General features: G+C 46.9%; 1 protein-coding gene across 2 annotated transcripts in view; it reads right to left on the bottom strand.

The window, feature by feature from the left end:
* LOC146396394 (uncharacterized) overlaps positions 1 to 18,826 on the bottom strand; it is a 291,217-nt gene extending 272,391 nt beyond the window's left edge. The window contains exons 1-5 of one of the 2 annotated variants that reach the window (XM_084994478.1): positions 18,657 to 18,826; positions 11,708 to 11,865; positions 10,380 to 10,574; positions 9,176 to 9,247; positions 3,102 to 3,204 (exon numbers count right to left, since the gene is read on the bottom strand). The gene's annotated coding sequence lies outside the window, so the exon portion shown is untranslated. Of the gene's footprint in view, positions 1 to 3,101; positions 3,205 to 9,175; positions 9,248 to 10,379; positions 10,575 to 11,707; positions 11,866 to 14,410; positions 17,494 to 18,656 lie in introns of those variants that run through there. The other variant, XR_014826368.1, reaches the window with a different exon arrangement.
* Between the last annotated feature and the right edge of the window lie 1,010 nt (positions 18,827 to 19,836).

Below are 19,836 nucleotides of genomic sequence, written 5' to 3' on the forward strand. Positions count from 1 at the left end.
TGTTGGTGGGAATGAAAATTGATACAGCCACTGTGGAAAACACTATGATCATGTCTCAAAAAAACTAAAAACAGAATTATCATATGATCCAGAAATCCCACTCCTGGGCATCTATCCAGAGAAATCCATGACTTGAAAAGACCTAGGCACCCAAGTGTCCACTGAAGCACTTTACAATAGCCAAGATCTGGAAGCAACCTAAATGTCCATCAACAGAAGAATGGATAAAGAAGAGGTGGTACATAAACACCATGGGATATTAGCCATTAAAACGAAAGAACTAATGGCACTTGCATTGTTGTTGCAGCAACATGGATGGATATAGACAATATCATGCTAAGTGAAGTTAGTAAGACAGTGAGACACCAATATCATATGTTATCACTTATATGCGGGATCTAAAAAAATATGGATACAACTTCTGTGTAGAACAGAAAATGACTTTGAAAAACTTTCCGTTACCAGGTGGGATTCACCCCAGGTTCACAAGGATGGTTCAACACACTCAAATCAAACAATGCCATGCACCACCTTAACAAAACAGTCAGAAACCACATGATCATCTCAAAAGATGCAGAAAAAGCATTTGACAAAGTCCAACATATATTCATGATCAAAACTCTTAATAAAGTGGGTCTAAGAGGGAACAATCCTTAACATAAATAAAGCCATTTATGACAAACCCGCAGAAAATATAATACTCAATGGAGAAAGGCTGAAAGCCTTCCCATGAAAATATGGAGCAAGACACGGATGCCCACTCTCAGCACCAAAGGTATTCAACATATTACTAGAAGTTCTATCCACAGCAAACACACAAACAAAAGAAATAAAAGCCATCCGAATAGGAAGAGTAGTGGCTAAAACTGTCAGTGTAAAATGATCACAGTAAACCTAGTTAATATCCATTACCACAAAGAGTTACACATTTTCTTTCTGTGATAAGAACTTTTTTTTTCCTTTTGGCTGTGCCTGTGACATGCAGAAGTTTCTGAGCCAGGGATTGAACCTGCGCCACAGCAGTGACCTGAGCCACAGCAATGATACCACTGGATCCTTAACCCACTCTCCACTAGGGCATCCAAGGACTCTTAAGATCCATTCTCTCAGCTACTCTCCAACACACAACGCGGTATTAACTGCAGTCACCATGCTGTACATTACCGTCCATGATTTATTTTATTTTATTTTATTTTATTCTATTTTATTTTATTTTATTTTATTTTATTTTATTTCACTATTATTATTTATTACTCATCTGTAATTGCACAATGACCATAATAATCCAATTTCACAGGATTTCCATCCACAGCCCAAGCACATCCCCCCACCCCCCAAACTGTCTCCTCCGGAGACCATTATTTTCTGTCTTTTATTTATCAATCTGCTAAAAGGGAAGCTGAAGCAGGCTGAGTGACCTTTTAAATGTATAGAACTCCAAATGCTACAAAACGAGATTCCACAGGCTCCAAAGGCTGCCACAGATTCACCCTTCTTTGTGACTATGATGGAATTGTCCACCTATCAGTGTGAGCAGGGAAGATGTTAGGAATGGCTTATCAAAAGTTACTATTTTGCAAGCCCGTTCAGCTTGAGGCTCTTGAATATCATCCTAGAGGTCACTAACAGTTCACTGTATGGAATCCAGGGGCTGAGTCAAAATAGAGGGGTCTATTTTGGGAAGGGAAGCAGGAGGCTGTAGGGTCAGCTGGTGGACATGGTGAGCATATGGCTCCCTGTTGGGCTGATGGCTGGATGTGGAATAAAGAAAAATAGGGTCAGGTCATCTGAGAACCAAGGACCTGAGATGAACTCCCCATTGTTAGAAGCATCCTGAACCTTCAGAAAAGAACAGGGACCATGTCTAAAGGTTTGGGAATATCAGAGCCATATCTCCTCAGAGAAGGACTCCCCAGGCTCTCCAGGCCTCACTCCCCAAGCCTCCCTTAGAGACAAGGCCTCCCCACCTTTGTCCTTGTCAGCTCACTGACCCTAGAGGTCCTGCCTATCCCTGAGGACTTAGGTTTCCACAGAGATATGGTGGTGGAGAATTGCTCATACAGCTTACCAGCCTGACCAACAGTAGTTCCCACCACACTGGGGCAACTGGGCACAGGGACACATGGCTCTAGAGACTTGAACCATCTGGACCCCATGTGCACGGTGTCCTTGCATACCAGCTGTGCCACAGAAGAGCCAGGAATACCTGTGCTTGCCCAACTGATTCTCAGGGGGTTTTCCTGGGAGAACACTTGCCCACCTTACCTCTTATCCATGAATCCCCATGACTTCCTGACTGCCGCTTGTCGGCCAACCACACACCCGAGAAGGTTCTGTGCTAGAGAGTGATCTGCAATTAGCCTCACCCTTCTAGGGCCCCAGATTCTAGGACCATTCAAATGCTGAAGGTGTGTCCCTGCCTAAGGTACAGATACCCTAAATCCATCCACATGATTTCCACTGGAATTCACCAGCATTTGGAGGGAGGAATTCTTGACCCTAAAGATTGAATCAACCTGAGAGGAGCAATGCTGTGATTCAGAATGAAGGGCCAAGGCACACATAAAATGGCACATCACCCAGGATGCCCCACTCACAATTCAAATATAATGTGATATACACACACACCAATGATGCCTGAAGATTCTGGCTTGCCACATAATTAAGTCATAACACACAGATGAATGATATGCTCTAAATGCATTTTTGAAGCTCTTCAAGAAACTCAGGTGACATTTCAGATGTGATATCTGCATGGTATGAATATTCCAAACATGAGCAAACTCAAATTACAAAGCTGAGGTAACCGAACACAGAGCCGATTATCCCAAGCTAGTCTGAACCAGTTCCAGTGCCCTTTCATATATGCATGTGCACACAATCCACTTACACTCTGAGGAGGACCCTCAACACCCACCAGGGGATGTAAGCAACGGACATCACACATACGTGTGTGTGTGTGTGTGTGTGTGTGTGTGTATCTTCTGAGCACACATGTACCTTTTAATCCTCAGTGTGAATCACCATACAAACTGACCGCCTAAGTTTACATATCTCAATAGACACAAATTCTAAAGTTTTACAGACAAATTCCTACTCACCTGGAATTTCCCACTGCCTCTCCTACTGAGACAGGTTGGGACCTGGCACCCTTGGCTGAGGTGGCTGCAGTGGCTGCAGGGAATGCACCTGGACAAACATCTCCTGGGGAACAAAATACAGCAAAAGTATAAACAATGAGAAAGAACTCTGCTTGCACATTGCGGACAAATCATGAGAAAAATACAACTGCCACTTCTGAAGAACAGAGAGCAAAAGCAGAGGACTATGCATGCCCCCTACATGCACCACACTAAAGGGGTGGGGTGGGCAAGCCCCCTCAGCCACCCCCCCGGCCCAATCCCTGGACATGCCCCTATCCTCACCCCATAGAAGGAACTAGCTCACCACTACTCAGTGAGAAGGTGAACGAGGGAACCTGGTGATTGCTTCAGTGCCTCTATGCTGAAGCAGGTGTCCTGAATAAAGCCTTCACTGAGTTTCTCCTCCAGCATCTTATCAACTGCTCTTGATTAAGGAAGGCCAAGAACTCTAGCTGGTAACACTCCAACTCTATACACATCCAAAACATGGGCCTGAATAAAACAGGTGCAACCTCCCTACCAACCAGTTCTCCATGTGGAATACCTACATGTACAGGCTCACGAAAACCAGCAAGTCCTCAATTGTCTCATGCATAGCCCGTATGCCATGCCATAGCCCTAAAACACAGCCAATCCAGGACTCCTGAACACACACACAGCCTACACCGTTTCTTGGTTTCCAAACACACAGACTTCTCACACCTCTCAGAATACATACCACATAAGCACCAGGAACTCAAATACACACACAGCCACAATTAGCCTACACTGACTAAGATACATATACAAATGTCAAACACCTATGGACACACACATCCAGATATTCCCAACCCTTGGACATACAGATGCCCCAAACACTAGGCGTGATGCCACCTCTTCAAAATACAACCACCCTCCTCCTCCCCCAACATAGACACCAAAGGGCACTCTAAGTGTATGTGTGTCAAATGTATGTATGTTTTTGCCCTCCCCTGGATAGACACAGACAGACCATCTCTTAGTACCTATTAACAAACACATTAGCAACAAACACATAACACCTTAGCATTCTCCAAAGGAACATACTTTGCACACTCCTAACAACTCCAAGCCATGCGAACAAGACTTGGGCAGTCATGCACCTGGTGATAGACCTACAAACATGGATATGCAAGTAAGACCCATGGACATATCTCCAGAAAACCACATATGAAGTGACTTCCATCTATCAAATGATAAGAGGAGCCAGCTCACACACCTGCATCTACTAACACATAACCATAGCCCATATTTCTCCTACACATCAATGCAAGTCTCCAACTCCCCTGAATAAACACAGAACCTCATCTCTCCATTAGAAACACACATACGAACTCCTGGAAGAGCACATAGGCAAAGCATTCTCTGACATCAACCTCATGAATATGTTCACAGGTCCTTCTCCAAAGGCAACATAAAGAAGAGCAAAAATAAACCAATGGGACCTAGTCAAACTCACAAGCTTTTGCACAGCAAAGGAAACCAGCAAGAAAACACAAAGACAACTTTCACAATGGGAGAAAATAGTTTCAAACAATGCCATGGACAAGGGCTTCATCTCTAGGATATACAAGCAACATATGCAACTCAACAGCAGAAAAGCCAACCACCCAATGGACAAATGGGCAAAAGACCTGAAGAGACATTTCTCCAAGGAAGATACACAGATGGCCAACAAGCACCTGAAGCAATGCTCAACATCCCTGATTATTAGAGAAGTGCAAACCAAAACGACCATGAGATACCACCTCACACTAGTCACAGTGGCCATCATTCATCAGTCCACAAATCGCAAGTGCTGGAGGGGCTGTGGAGAAAAGGGAACCCTCCTGCCCTGTTGGTGGGAATGTAAGCTGGTACAGCCACTATGGAAAACCACATGGAGGTACCTTAGACATCTATACCTAGAACTACCTTATCACCCTGCAATCCCACTCTTGGGATACATCCGGACAAAACTTTCCTTGAAAAAGACACATGCACCTGCATGGTCATTACACAATAGCCAAGACATGGGAACCAACCCAAATGTCCATCAACAGATGATTGGATTGGGAAGATGTGGTATACATACACAATGGAATCCTACTCAACCATAAAAAAGGACATGAGGCCATTTGTGTCACCATGAATGGAACTAGAGACTCTCATCCTCAGGGAAATAAGTCAGAAAGAGAAAAACAAAGACCATAGGACATCACTTATAACTAGAATCTAATATACAGCACAAATGAACATTTCCACAGAAGAGAAAATAATAGACTTGGAGAATGGACTTGTGGCTGCCCGGGGAGAGAGGGAGGGAGTGGGAGGGATTGGGAGCTGGGGGTTAACAGGTGCAAACTATTGATCTTGGAATGGATGTACAATGAGATCCTGCTGTGTGGCATTAAGAATTCTGTCTAGATACTTACATTGCCACACAACAACGTGATGAAAACCTGTGCGTACATGTATGTGTAACTTGGTCACCATGCTGTACAGCGGAAAAAAAATAAATGAATAAATAAATAATAAATAACAAAGAAACACACATGTGCACTTCCCCAAATATTTAGGCCTAAAATGTCCCTACTGAAAAATACAAGTGCATAGCCCCAGCAAATATTCTACCAAATGACCGTGCCCCTTGAATACACACACAAACTCATACACACAACTCCTCTCCACAAGCCCCAAATATACCCACAATTACCCAGGACACTACAAATATGGCAACGTATAACCCCTATGTATTTGGTTCCAAATACACATATAATACATGCTCAGCATATACATAAAATCACACCCCCCCCCCCAGCCTTCATGCAAATACAGAAGCACAGAAACACAGGACAGCCACCTATGGAATATTCACCAGTCTCATAAAAGTTTCAGACTTGCCCTAAACACATCAAAAGACACACACAAAGCTCCTGAAAAACTGCTACACAGAAAAGCCAAGAAGCATACAACATGCTACAAATACACAAATAATCATCCTAAAGATAAGGATAGATTCGGACACTTAAAATACATGAAAAGTCACACTGGGGGTGAAAGACAAGGTTTAACAGAGTTTGGGGAACTGGTGTAAGCTGAGGAGCACTCAAGGAATGGAACCCAGCTATGATCTACACTAACTTGAAGGAAGACCAGGGGCCTGTAAGTGTCAGACATGCTGAAGCCACAAACCCCCATACTTAAAACATAGGACAACAGATAGGAAGAGTAAATCCTGTTGCATGAAGTCATGGAGTTAGTAGTCCTTGAAAAGCAGCATTTTTTCACATACCCAAGACAGAAATATAGATGACAGGGGACAAAACTAGGTAAATGGGGACATTAGCTGGAAACCTGAGATGAATTGCCATATTGTACATGTTACCACACTCCTGGTAATACACACAGGACTTCAATAGCATTGTTGACTGACCTGGTTAAGCCATGTAGGGGCAAAGTGAGGGACAAAAGATGTAAGCCTTGCCATCTGCCCCCAAATGAGGAAGAAGGCAGACTTCTCCCTTCTCCTCTTTTCCTTGAATTACAGAAATGGAGCTCTCTTGGTTCTTGGGGCTGCTCTGCTCCCTTGCCAGCCTGCTTCTCTCTCTCTCACAAGTGTCTTATGCTAAAAAACTCGCTCATTGCCTGCTGCTTTGTCTCAAGCTGAATTCATTCTGCAATGAGTCAGAAAAGCCTGAGCTTCATGAGTCCTGACACTGGGAGAGAGGTTTTTCCTTAGAAGACAGTGGTTTTGAGGAGTTCGAGTCATTCTTTTGTGGCACAGAAGGTTAAGGATCCAACTTTGTCACTGCAGCCATCCAGATCGCTGCTGTGGCATTCAGTCCTGGGCCTGGGAACCTCCCCATGTGGCAGATAATATCAAATAAAGGAAAAAAAATAATCATTGTGTTCCAGTCCACTCCTAACCTGGGATCCTGGGTTCAAGTGCCAAGCTACCGTGCAGGTTGATTCAAGTCCCACTCTCAATTTTGGCTGGGTTGAAGTCCCAGCCACGGAGTTTCACTACATTCCCCACATATACAACATAAACGGATTGTACACCCAAACAAACAGTCCCCCGTAATGACCAAACATGGCCCTTATGCATAGGCAGATAATCCAAGTCCACCATTAGACACACAATCCCAAAACTCATGGGTGAAAACACCACATGCCAAATATTCCCCTGAACACCAACTTACAAACACCTAAACACCAACTCCTTGAGTGTGCCTCTGTTACATCTCAAAACCCTTCAAATATAACACTCACCCTTAAAAACGTTCACCAAAACACAGGCATGAACTCCCCTTATACACACATATCCATAGACCTAACCAACCCAGATATCTGACCACCCACCAGACTCCCAACAACCTATTAAATATGTCTGAACCCCATCTAGGCTTGTGCATCATTCATGATTTACATCAGACTACAAAGAGAGGGTGAGCACTACATTCAGGAAAGTTGTCCCCACCATGGACCCAAGCATGCCTTTTGAATATGAGCATTGACAGTAATTTTTATGTTCTGAAGGAGACACCAATGAAACTATGATCATGTACCTTGGCTCTTCACTGATTTTCCAGTGACCTGCACTACTTCCTGGGAAGTGCATGAGGGTTTTCCAATTGGAAATGTTTCTGTCTAGCTTTCCTACTCTTGAGAACTGCATGCTGGAATGGCACACATTTGAATGGCCCACAAACTTTATGCACCTGCCTCTGGAGGCCCTGCAATCACTCAAGTCTTCATGCAGCCTGACCCACAGTGCTGCCAATAAACTGTGGTGAAACACTGCTCCGGACCTTAACTCCATGCTGGCATGAACCCACACAGAGGAGGGCCCAGATATCCTACAGAGTGAAAAAGAGTGCTGAGGGCTCACACCCAACACGTGAAAAGTCCCCATATGCCTTACCAGGGCCTTCACAGAATTAAGCAGAAAGGCCGCCATGACTGGCCCCACCCCCAGGCGGGCCACCCGTTGGGAAACCACCCTCTGCCCTCATGCATGCACTACTGGCTTCCCAAGCAGACCTGCTTCAACAGATGCTAGGAGCGGTTGGTGGAGGGTAGTCCCTGCACCTGACAGCCCTAGCCACTAGCGGACATGTGCATGCTTGCTGGTGTGGGATGTGTGAATACCTAGCCCAGGAATTCTTTCAAGAGAGGAATATAATGGAGAATTGGCATCCTCTGGGGAGTTTTTTTGATATGTCTTCTCATTGCGATCTTTCTGACCTTCTCCTCTTCAACCTGTCTCTTGTGAGATGATCTCCCACATTCAAATTGCAAACTTGAAAACCGTCCATTTAGATATGATCCCCATGAAAGAGTTTGAGCACGGTATCCTCAATTTGGGCCAAGGGCATTCATGCCCTTTGGGCTGCAGTTCCTTAGTTTTGCTTACTGTTTTTTCTAGAAATATTAGGTCCTTTTACCTAGCAAGCCTTAGGGTTCCATTAAAAAGAATTTCTAGCAATGAATTGTAGACATGGAAAACACTCTGAGAGAAATTTCTCCTGTTTCCATGCCTAGAGCTTTTCCAAATGCATTTGTTCTACTCGAATGTTTTGCTCTCAATGTAGTTAATGCATGGAAGTTTTTCAATAAAGGTTGATTCATAGGTGTTTCCTTTGTAAGGTTTTGGTTATCCTTGTGAAGTAAACTTGACAATCTTGGCCAATTATAGCACAGCAGGTACTTTGGGAACAATTGTACTCTCCCTCCCTACTTCTTTGACTACATCACAGAATTTCCATTGGCAATCAACCAACAAATAAATAGCAGCAGATTCAACTTACTGACCTGACATTGTCATACTTTGCAAAGAAATGTGAACCATCAGGACTGTTCTCCGGTTAGCTGCAACGTTGGAGCATTTCTTCATCAACAGGATACCTCTCATAAGCCCTTACATCTAACAACACCCAGAGCTCCCAAGGGCACAGACTTGAAACCTCCACAAGACACAAACCTGGAATCTCTCAGTGCCTTTAAATTTCCATCAGCAAGTGGAAGATTACCTGTCTTCTGATGCTTGTGATCCATTTCCAAAGATGTTTCTCCTCAGCTGTCAGTGCCTGCCCTGAAGCTCTCTGCAGGAATAATCAGAGATAAGGGTCCAAAAGACATTGAGACACCCACATGCATGACTGGTTTTCTCTAATTACATTTCAACTAATTTGATTATCTCTGCCTCTAGGATGTAGGGTTTTGAGGTAGTAAACAAAAATTGATTGCAGAATTGGGAATGTCACTTTTCCACAATGTGATTTTCTATCAGGGTCCCTGAGAAGATGCATTCAAATACTATATCAGAGCTATGAGTGAGGATCTTATAAATAATCGGTTGAATGGCTGAACAAGGGGAGGAGACAACAAGGAGCCTGCCCTTCTTGAGAGCCTGGGTACAATGCTTGCCTCACCAATCCTCTCATATGAAGTTATTGGTTGAAAAACATTTAAAATTTTCATTATAAGAGCTCAAATACAGAGAAATATTTCCAAATTGTTTATTTTTTCAATCCCCCATCAAGAGATACTTGATAGAAAGCTCACCATGATATTGCTTGAAATCCTCTCACCTCGGCTTCTCACTCTCTTTTGAGTCCATTTTTCTTTGCAAGGGGTAAGAAGCTTCTGAAGCATCTTCCCAAGTCTTTTTCTCAATGTGGGACACTCCTTATAAACCTCTCTTGCCATCCCCAACACCCTACCATCAGTAGGAATTGTAGTGGTGCTACAGCAGAGAATGAATTTCACCTCCCAAGAGATTTGGTTGCAGTCCTATTAGGTTTCCACCCCTTATCTCCCTTGGCAAGTTTCCTAATTGTCCTCTCTTCTCACCACACAAAACATGAATACTCATTCATGTCATTAGGAGAGTGATAAGGTGACATTAATTCCCAACATGAAAATAAGAGTCAGAGAACTGTTTCTCATTTGTGTCTCTGTTTTGTTTTCTAAGGGATGCAGATGGGACCATAGGTAATGATGAGTCTAGATTCTAAAGTGGAAGGTTATGGGATGCAGACAGGAAATTCACAAGCTTATAGGCAGGGCTTGCAGGCCAGGTCTTAGATGGGATTGGCTTTGTCCAAAAGGAGAGTGGACAATGGTGGATAAAATACTGGCACTCTCTCAAGGTGCACATGCATTTCATGGGTAGTTGATTTTTTAAATCCTAGACATACAAGAAGTTTCCAATGTGGCTCAGCAGAAACGAACCTGGCAAGTATCCACGAGGATGTGGGTTTGATCCCTGGCCTCCATCAGTGAAATAAGGATCTGGTGTTGCCTTGAGCTATGCTGTAGGTCACAGACACAGCTTGCATCCCACATTGCTGTGGGTGTCCATAGGCCTGCAGCTTTAGGTCCGATTTGACTCCTATTCTGGAACTCACATATGTTGCAGGTCTGGCCCTAAAAAGTAAAATACATTAAAGACCAAAAAAAAAAAAAAAACAAACAAACCAGATCTCTGGGATATTTAGTACATTAACTTGTCTTCTTGTCCCTTATTTCTGTCCTTAACCCCACGAAGCACAAACACTCAATCCTATATCCTGCCTCTTCCATTGACATTTCATCCTGCAGATTTGGGGTCCCTTTGCCATTTTATTTTGGGTTGGACCAAAATGCACATTTCAGTTTCTAGTCCAAGTTCTCACCCTCTCTAGAACTGCTCACTACTAAGCGCCTAATATGTTACACTTTTTGGCTAGTCTTGCCAGATAAATGCTGATGCTGAGGGAAAGGTAAATTTCAGATAAATAGGGAAAGAACTTTCAGTAAAGATATGTCCAAAATGTTGCATAGGACAGAGTTAAGGCTAAAGGCAGGCACTGTGTATAGGAAATGAAAAATTCAAATGGAGCTGGATATTTACTTTTGATATTGCCTGGCTTTGAACACTCTGTTCTTTCAGTTCCTTGAATTTCAAGAGAATGTAGAAACTCCCATAATAAAGGTTAGTCCAGTAACAGAGGAGCCACAATGGCAGTATGAAGGCGACAAAAATAATATACTCAGATATACGGAGACAAGATTTAATTTTCTATTTTTCCTTTTTACTGTTTTTCAAGATGAACTCTTACCTTATAATTGTTAAGTTTTCCATTGCAGTTGATTTACAATGATTTGTCTATTTCAACTTTACAGCAAAAGGACCCTGTCATACAGACACACACACACACACACACACACATATATATACACATATATTATACATATATAATCGCTTTCTCACATTATCCTCCAACATTTTACATCACTGTGCACATTTTAATTTTCAGAGACAAAGAAATAATTTTTGAAAAGGCAAATGGATTGCATTCAATGTTCCTTGCCCAAAAGATCTCTGAAAACATGTGAATGAAACAGGTAACACTGATTACCAGTGGGAACGAGGACTGAGTGGACAGGGGAAAGAGGGGGGAGGAGGACTCAACACTGCATATTCTATCTGGCACAAGTGGATTGTGATCCCTGAGAAGGGAGGAGTTGTGGAAAATGTTACATTCAAACATTTAAAAGGTAAAAGCTTCAAGACTTACCAGCAATGTCATCATACGGGAAAGATGTCAGACTGATCTCTGGTCTTGGACATGTGGGCTGTGCAGTGGCTTTTTGGATAGGCTGGGCCTTTCCAGCACAAGGGAACATGAGGAAGGTGGGTCCTGCTGGATGCTGGTTGGCACACAAGGACGGCTTCCTTAGGAAAGATGGACACACACCAATCACACATGGTGGGTCTGCTGAGAGAAGCCAAACCATAAACATTGGGTTCCAGGTGGCCATGAAAACCCAAGTGGTTATCAGATGATAAATGGTGAATTTTGTTCAGAAAGTCTGGCCTCTGGGGAAGGAAGCCAAGAGCCAGGAGGGAAGCTGAGCAGGTTGAAAGACAACAAACAAGTTGATGAATAACGAAGGGAAAGGGAACATCAAGACAAACCTTGGTGCTGTGACTCTGAAAACCAACACATACATTGCCTGACGAGGCACTCGACAATTGTCTGGCCCTTGCATAAGGTGGAAGAAACGTCTGGTTCTTGCCTCCCTGCTGAGGCCAGCATGGAATGGCACCCCACCCCCACCCAGGCTCACCTGCCCTCGGCCCCTCCCCCACTGCAGAATGACTGGAGGCCCACATTCTACTGTTGAGATTCAAACTTGGGCTCCTTTACTTGCGTCCTGAGCATCTGTTGGGGCAGGTCCCTCGCTGGGTCCTGCTCTTGACTGTCCACGTTGAGGCCACCAGCCCGTGGTGGTCCAGGCCCATGCCTGTGGGAATGGCTTCAGAAGGCGGTAAGCCTCTAGACAGGGGCTGTTTTCCAAGAGAAAGGGCCTCCCTCAAATGCCTGGGTTTCCGTTTGGACCCTTCACTGTGGACATGGAGTTGGACGGAAGGAGAGGAAGGCGAGAGCACTGCACCCCAGGGACATCTCACTTGGGCAGCCTAAGGTCATACAGAAACCGGAGGCTGCCCTGGGGAGGACAGCTGCTTGGAGTTGGATAATAAGAATCTGCTCTGGTTGGGGAGGCAGGATGGCAGCAGGCAGGTTGGTGGTTTCTAGAAGGGAGACAAGCCACTTGGAACGTGTATGTAGCCAGTGTCCTCTTGCTATTCAATTTTATAACAAAACTTACTAATTTCAACCAAAAGAGGTGAGTCGTTTGAAGTAGGGAAAAGATTAAATTTTAGAAAATTTGTAAGAAATGACACCTTGTGGAGTTCCCACGGGGGTGCAGCAGGTTAAGGATGTGGCATTTCCACAGTTCCAGCTTAGGTGGGATTCAGTCCCTAGCCTGTTTCTCTATGCTGCAGGTACAGCCGAAAAAACCCCCAGAAAACCTGAAATTTCATTGTACTCATGCCTACAGAATCTAGGCAGAGAGGCTGTTTTCACAACTAGACAATTAATTGTTATTCCTAAGCCATTCATTCCTTAACAGTTCTAATCTTTTATATGTATTAATCTCTCTTTAAGAAACATAAGAATCTTGCCAATACCTACGGTTTTATCAATGAACCCATTTTATCAACTGTCAGTGTCATGGCTATACATGTAAGAAATCTAAAATATATATGTGTGTATTGCATCACCCGAGTTTGCTATTTTTCTGTCTTTTGCTTCTTAGGGCCGCACCTACAGCATAGAGGAGTTCCCAGGCTATGGGTCTAATCAGAGCTGCGGCTGCTGGTCACAGCCACAGCCACAGTCACAGCAATGAGGTATCCAAGCCATGTCTATGACCTATACCAGAGCTCACAGCAATGCCGGATCTCTGACCCATTTAGTGAGGCCAGGGATCAACCCTGCATCCTTGTGGATACCAGTCAGATTTGTTTCCACTGTGCCACAACAGGAACTCCTTGGGTTTGCTATTTTTCATATCACACTCTCCCTCCCTCAATCAGTCCAATGGTGCTGTGGGGTGATCAGTCTTGACACAGACACCTTTCCTGGGTTCCCCCCAGAGAGCCCTGTTCTGGACCCCATACCCACTTCAGCCACCCCTCTCTCCACACTCCTTTCTGCAGTGAGCTGCTCTAGGCCCCACCGGACAGCTGCTAACATACTCTACATGGATGAAACATCGCAGTAGGTTATGTGACAGCAGGTTATCTGGTAGAGCTGCATGAACCAGAGGGACTCAACTCTTGGCCAAGCTCAGGCTGCACACACCCCAAACACTTTGCTTCCTGATAGCAGTGCCTTTCAAACAAGATTCTTCCTCAAGTCCCAGAGAATAATGCAGACATGGGTGCTAGCTGCATGTACATTTCATAAGAAAGGACTTATGATCTTAGAATAAATCTAACCACACATTATAAAATTCATCAACCAATAAATGAATCATCTGGGGGACATCTACAGTACAAATACTTTCATCTCAGTCTTTCAGAGGTTTCTTAAAATAGTTTTGGAATTTATTTGACCAGGGGGAGGGGTTGGTCAGGGGATTTAGAAAGAGCCCATCACACATTCCCCATTGGACAACAATGTCCTGGAAGGCAGCAACAATGGCTTCCTTCCACCAGCACAAGAGCAACAAGACTAGGGTCAACTCTGCACCCCCTGAAAACATGCCCAGTAACTGGTAGAGAGTATTTATGCTCCAAAAATATGAGACTTCCTCCCCCAGTACGAGGATACTCTAAGAATCACTCACAGAGCCCCATCCTCTCAGTTTACAATGAAGAAACAATGGCTGGAAGAAGTGGAGTCATTGGACCAAGGTCACCCAGTAGCTTGGAGTCCAAGTAAATAAATTTATTTAGCAAACAAGGGTCTGGAAACCAGTGCAGTAAAGTCCTCATCATCAGAGTGATTTTATCATTCTTCAGCCAGCCAGCCATATATTTGTTCTATTAAACTTTCACCACACAGCCTTGGCTTTAATATTGTCACATGCATTCCTCTTCTCGCCCCAGAAGAGTGATGCTCTTCGAGGCAGAAGATTCCCTCCAAATTCCATGTTAACAGTCCAGGAGAGCCTGGCTCTGCTGGGTGAGGAAGGACCATCACCTGACTGAGTGCTGCTGGAGGCAGCAAGCCAGCTGAGCAATGCCTCAGGTCCTGAGTGGACTCACTGGGAAGGCTGGTCTTGTCACTTGGCAGGGGCTGTCGCAGCAGCTGCATGTCTGTCATAACCACATTAAGTGTCCAGGGCTGATTGAGGGGCCAGAGTGTGGGAGGAGGCTGAGTGCTGGCTGTATAATTAAGACCTAGGAGAGGTACAGAACAACACCCACACCCTCACTTCAACACTGGGAGAAAGCCTGAGACCAAAGTGAACCATGAAGGTCAAGGGTGGATGCTGCAGGAATAAGGGGATAAAGCTCTGTCTTCCTCATTGAGCACCCTTGCTGGGTAGATCTCTCCTCTGGGACTGTGACCCTCTCTCTGTAAACCAAACTGTCACCAGTCTGAGGTCTTATGTGAAGATGGATCTTCCACATATCAAATTAGGTTCTAGGCTTAACAAGAGTCTTCTTGGCACATACTTAGTGGGATGACATTAGTGATGGGGGCCTAAACCCTGCTGTAAGCCATGGTGCTCCATGGCCTGCAGGGTCCTTTGGTGGGGGAGAACTGTGGTCCAGTGACTGCAGGGGCCTACTTGCCATGGGCAGAGACCCCGGATGTCAGTCATCACATATGTGTTTCATCAGAGGGGTCACGTGCTTCATGGTAGGCGAACCAGGAAGGAGCATGTGCCAGGAGCTAGGATGCAAGGGCAAGGCTGTCTGAGAACCTCAGTTACTGACCGCAGCTGCATTTTCCACGGGCCACATGCTGTTGGAACTAGACTTTGGTGCAAGCAAGTTTAGAGGGGTTCTCCATGGTGGGAGCTGTGTTCTCTCCTGATGGCACTCTGCCCATGCCAGCCTTGTGGTGTGAAGACAGAATGAGGATTGGGTGGGCTCAGTTTCTCAGCTGTGAAACCTGCATAAAAGGAGCTGAAACTCAGATATTCAGGCTTATGGACTGTCAGTGAGACCATGCTCCTTGCCTCTGATCCTTTCCTGCTTCCTCATCCTATTTCTTCACCAGTGAGCCTGAAAAGTAGGCATGGATATAGGAATGGAGGATGGAGCCTCCAGCCCAGCAGCACAGTGGTGCTGACCAGTGAGGCATGGAAGTCCTCATGTGTTGCCGAGGCTCATCGTCCAGCATAGATGCAGGCAAAGCCCAGTGAAGATTTCAAAGTCAAGAGGAGAGTGTACTCAGAAGGCTGTGCCTGGACATCTCTGACTCTAGTATGAAGCTTGCTCAGAGGCAGAGGGGAAACCAGTTAGCTGGTTAGAGAAAAGCCTTTAGCTCTGCCACTTAAACTAACAAACTTACAAATTACCTGACAGGCTTTGGGACAACACAAGGAAGCCTCAAAGATTAGGGTCAACTTCCTAGCAAGTTTTGTTCTAACAAGAGGGGGAGGAAACCCTGTATTTTAGCAAATAGCTGGGAGAGGAGGAACGAGCCAAGTGAAAAGGCAGATGAGGCTGGCAGCCCCGGGCAATCTTCAAAAAATTACTGGGAGAAACCCAGGGGGAGAGAGGAAGCTGTTGATGGGAGGTTCTGTTCCTGGTGGGGGTGGGGGGTTGCTGTTCTGCTGCAGAACTTGGAAAGCTGTGTCAAGCCATGGTGCTTGACTTAGCTTCGCTTGGTCTTTCTCAGGTGGAGCATTTGACAGGCACCTGCAGAGCTCTCTCTGGACCCCAGAGAGCTCAGACTACAAATCATCATTAGCAAAAGGTTCACAGCTTAGGTTAAGAAATGAGAAGGGACTAGGACCATCTTCAGCAGATGAAGAAACCAGGAGACACTCTTTTCTTCACAGAAGCCAAAGACAGCAGCCTTAAAATGTCTTGGGCCAGTTTGAAGACTTATAGGGAAAAGAGCAATGGTTGTAAGGAAAGCAGGGCCCTCAATTTTGTTTGGAAGTTGCTTATTATAATTGCGGATTCCATCATCATCTGGGGTGTGGGAACCCTTGAGAATAGAAAAGGGGATTTCGGAAGTTTTAACGCACAGCCTATACATGGTGAAGAGACAGGAAATGCCATGAAACCTGAAGGTGCCCCCAATGCAAGTTACACACTTGTTAGCTGACAGTGGGGCTTTGGATGCCATTTTTCAGGGCGAAAGGCAGTCTGTCTAAAGGGTAGAAGGTGTCCCTAGAACATAGAAACTCTGTGTCACAACCCATTGACCGGAGACAGCTTTTAATTGACCATGGATGTTTGAGGCTAGAGTCTGGTGAAATTATGCACTTTTAATGGCAACTTGGAGGAGCTGAACCAGGACATGTGCTGCTCTTTTCTCTCTTTGATTCCTTGTCCATCGTCCTCCTCTACACACTGCAAGCCATCTGCCATAGTCTGTAACTGGTGACAACTGTGCAGATTTAAACTGCAGGAGAGGCATCAGGCTCTGCAAACTCTGCATTTCCAAAATCGCTGTTTGGACTGTAAGCTGACCAAATAGACACATTTAGGATTTGGGCTCCTGTTTCCCAGGCAGAAATGCAGGCCTGGAAAAAGATGCTTCTCTATCTTGACACAAAGCTTTGTCTTGACAATTCATTGGAGCATTGAGAAAATGGAACACAGAAGTCTCAGAGTTGGTGCAGCCCAATTTGGAAGCACGGGGAGGCTCCACATCCATTCCGGAGAAAATGAATTATGCTGCAGGTTCCGAAGAAGATCCTGACATTATCAGGAGCCGCTCTCACTAGGGCCCTCTGGTCAGGACCAGCCAGAGGAAGAAAAAGGAGGAGAGAAAAGATGCTTTTCCGGTATCTTAGGTCTTGAGTTGATGATGGGAGGGAGCTGGGTAAGAAATTTTACAAAGTTATAACACATATTTACGATCCCTCACCTCATCAGCTCCTGTCTGCTTGACAAGGACAATACCCCTTCAGGAAAATAAGAAATAAAATGGAAAGTGGCCTCACGATGAAATTACCTGAAGCAATGGCCTGATATGTTACAGAGTTTTGGGAGCAACATTAAAAAGGCATTTGTAACTGGCCACCTCCATGGCTCCAAGTGGAAGCTGATGCAGGCCTTCTCAGTCCCAGGGCTTTTGTGAGAGTTGGCCCCTCATGACCACTCTTGGAAAGCCAGGCCTGGGACCCTGGGGACCCCACCTGGGAAAAATTCCTTTTAAAGAGTCACAGCCCCTCTAACATGGACATTCTAGCAAGAGTCACGTCTGGGCAGAGGGTCAGAGGCATTCGCACCTGGGAGAGGACGAAGGAGGAGCCCAGCACCAAAGGGGGCTGGAAGTTGGCAACTGTCCCCACAATAATCTAATTATTACTCTGCTCCTGTCCCCTCCTGAATAACTTTTTTATTGAAGTAGAGTTGATTTCCAATGTTGTGTGTCAGGTGTGCAGAAAAGTGATTCCATTATACCCCTGCATGTGTATATCTAGTCTTTTCCAGATTCGTTTCCATTACAGGTTCGTACAAGATGCTGATAGGTTGTCTATTTGATATTTAGTAGTGCTGATAACGTCCTCAATCTACCATAACTGGGCGCATCTGAATGACACCCAACGCCCCTCCTTCCTGAAGGCTTTCCTCTCAAGCTGGATGCCTGTCAAGATTCCTGTGCTGTGTGACAGCCCTCTCACTGCTGGCCCTGCAGTCAGCCCCTTCTCCACTTCCTCTAGCTGTCCTCCCACCTCATCACCATCCACCCCGCCTTATTCCCACCTCATTACCGACCTCCCACTTCACCACCACCCTCCCACCTCATCACCATCCTCCCCATCTCACCACCACCCTCACATCTCATCTCCGTCGTCCCCACCGCCCCCTCACTCCCTCAGCACCACCACCTGCTCCCCACTGGCTCTTCTGGCGCCCTGGACTCCTCTGCCCCCCCTCAGGCCTCCTCCTTCTCAGCAGTTCAACTGTCACCTACAAAGCCCATTAACAATTCCCTGCTCATAAAAGTACAGTCTGGGAAATAAAGCAAAGTCTACCTTTTCTTTTCCTTTGTGCTTGGCCGGGTTTCAGTTGCTTGCAGGGCGCAGTGCAGAGACACCACGCCTGCACTGCAGACCCCAGTTAGGGAAGCAGCTGTGCCAGCCGTTAAAAACGGCTCCTGAGGAAACTAAGAGCAACACCGCGATTCAAGATGGCAGCGGACTGTGAACTCGGCTGTGCCTGGGATTGGGTGTGAGCCGTGTGCCCCCGCCTCCCACGGACAGCCGAGGCCCCGCCCCCCCAGGAAACGGCCTGCCGAGGCTCCGCCCCCCCAGGAAATGGCCTGCCAAGGCCCCGCTTCCCCAGCTCGGCCTGCAGAAGCCTCGACCCCCAGTCACATAGCCTGCCTAGGCCACGCCCCCCGGCAGAGGGCCTGCCGAGGCCCCGCCCACCTGGCACATGGCCTGTCGAGGCCCCGCCTCCCCGCGCGCGGCCTGCCGAGGCCCCGCCTCCCTGGCACGCGGCCTGGTGAGGCCCCACCTGTCAGCGCGCGACCAGCCGAAGCCCCGCCTCCCCGCGCGGGGCCTGCCGAGGCCCCGCCCCCCAGGAAACGGTCTGCTAAGGCCCCGCCTCCCCCGCTCAGCCTGCAGAAGCCTCGCCCCCCAGTCGCATCGCCTACCGAGGCCCCGCCCCCCCGCGCGCGCCCTGCCGAGGCCCCGCCCCCCCCGAACAGGGCCTGCGGCGGCTTCTCCTACCTGGCACGCGGCCTGCCGAGGTCCGGCCCCACCGCGCGCAGGGCCTGCAGAAGCCTTGCCCACTGGGCACTTGGCCTGCTGAGGCCCCGCCTCCCCGCGCGTGGCTTGCCGAGGCCCCGCCCCCCCAGTACTTGGCCTGCCTAGGCCCCGCCTCCCCGCGCGGCCGGCAGAATCCGCTCCCCCAAGTCACATAGCCTGCGGAGGCCCCGCACCCCCGGTGGAGGGCCTGCCATACCCTGCCTCCCCTTGCGCGGCTTGCAGAAGCCTTGCCCACCTGGCACGTGGCCTGCCGAGGCCCCCCCCTCTTCCGCGCGCGTACCGCAGAAGCCGCGCCCCCCAGTCACACAGCCGGCCGAGGCCCCGCCCCCCGGGACACGTCCTGCAGAGGCCCCGCCCCCCCGTACAAGGACTGCCAAGGCCCCGCCTCCCTGGCACGGGTCTACCGAGGGTCCCCCTGTCAGCGCGCGGCCTGCCGAAGCCC

Source organism: Sus scrofa, chromosome 14, assembly GCF_054392235.1.
Source record: "Sus scrofa isolate SSC_HxYL_T2T_F1_AM1 chromosome 14, Sscrofa_HxYL_maternal_Yorkshire_Landrace_v2.0, whole genome shotgun sequence".
NCBI lineage: Eukaryota > Metazoa > Chordata > Mammalia > Artiodactyla > Suidae > Sus > Sus scrofa.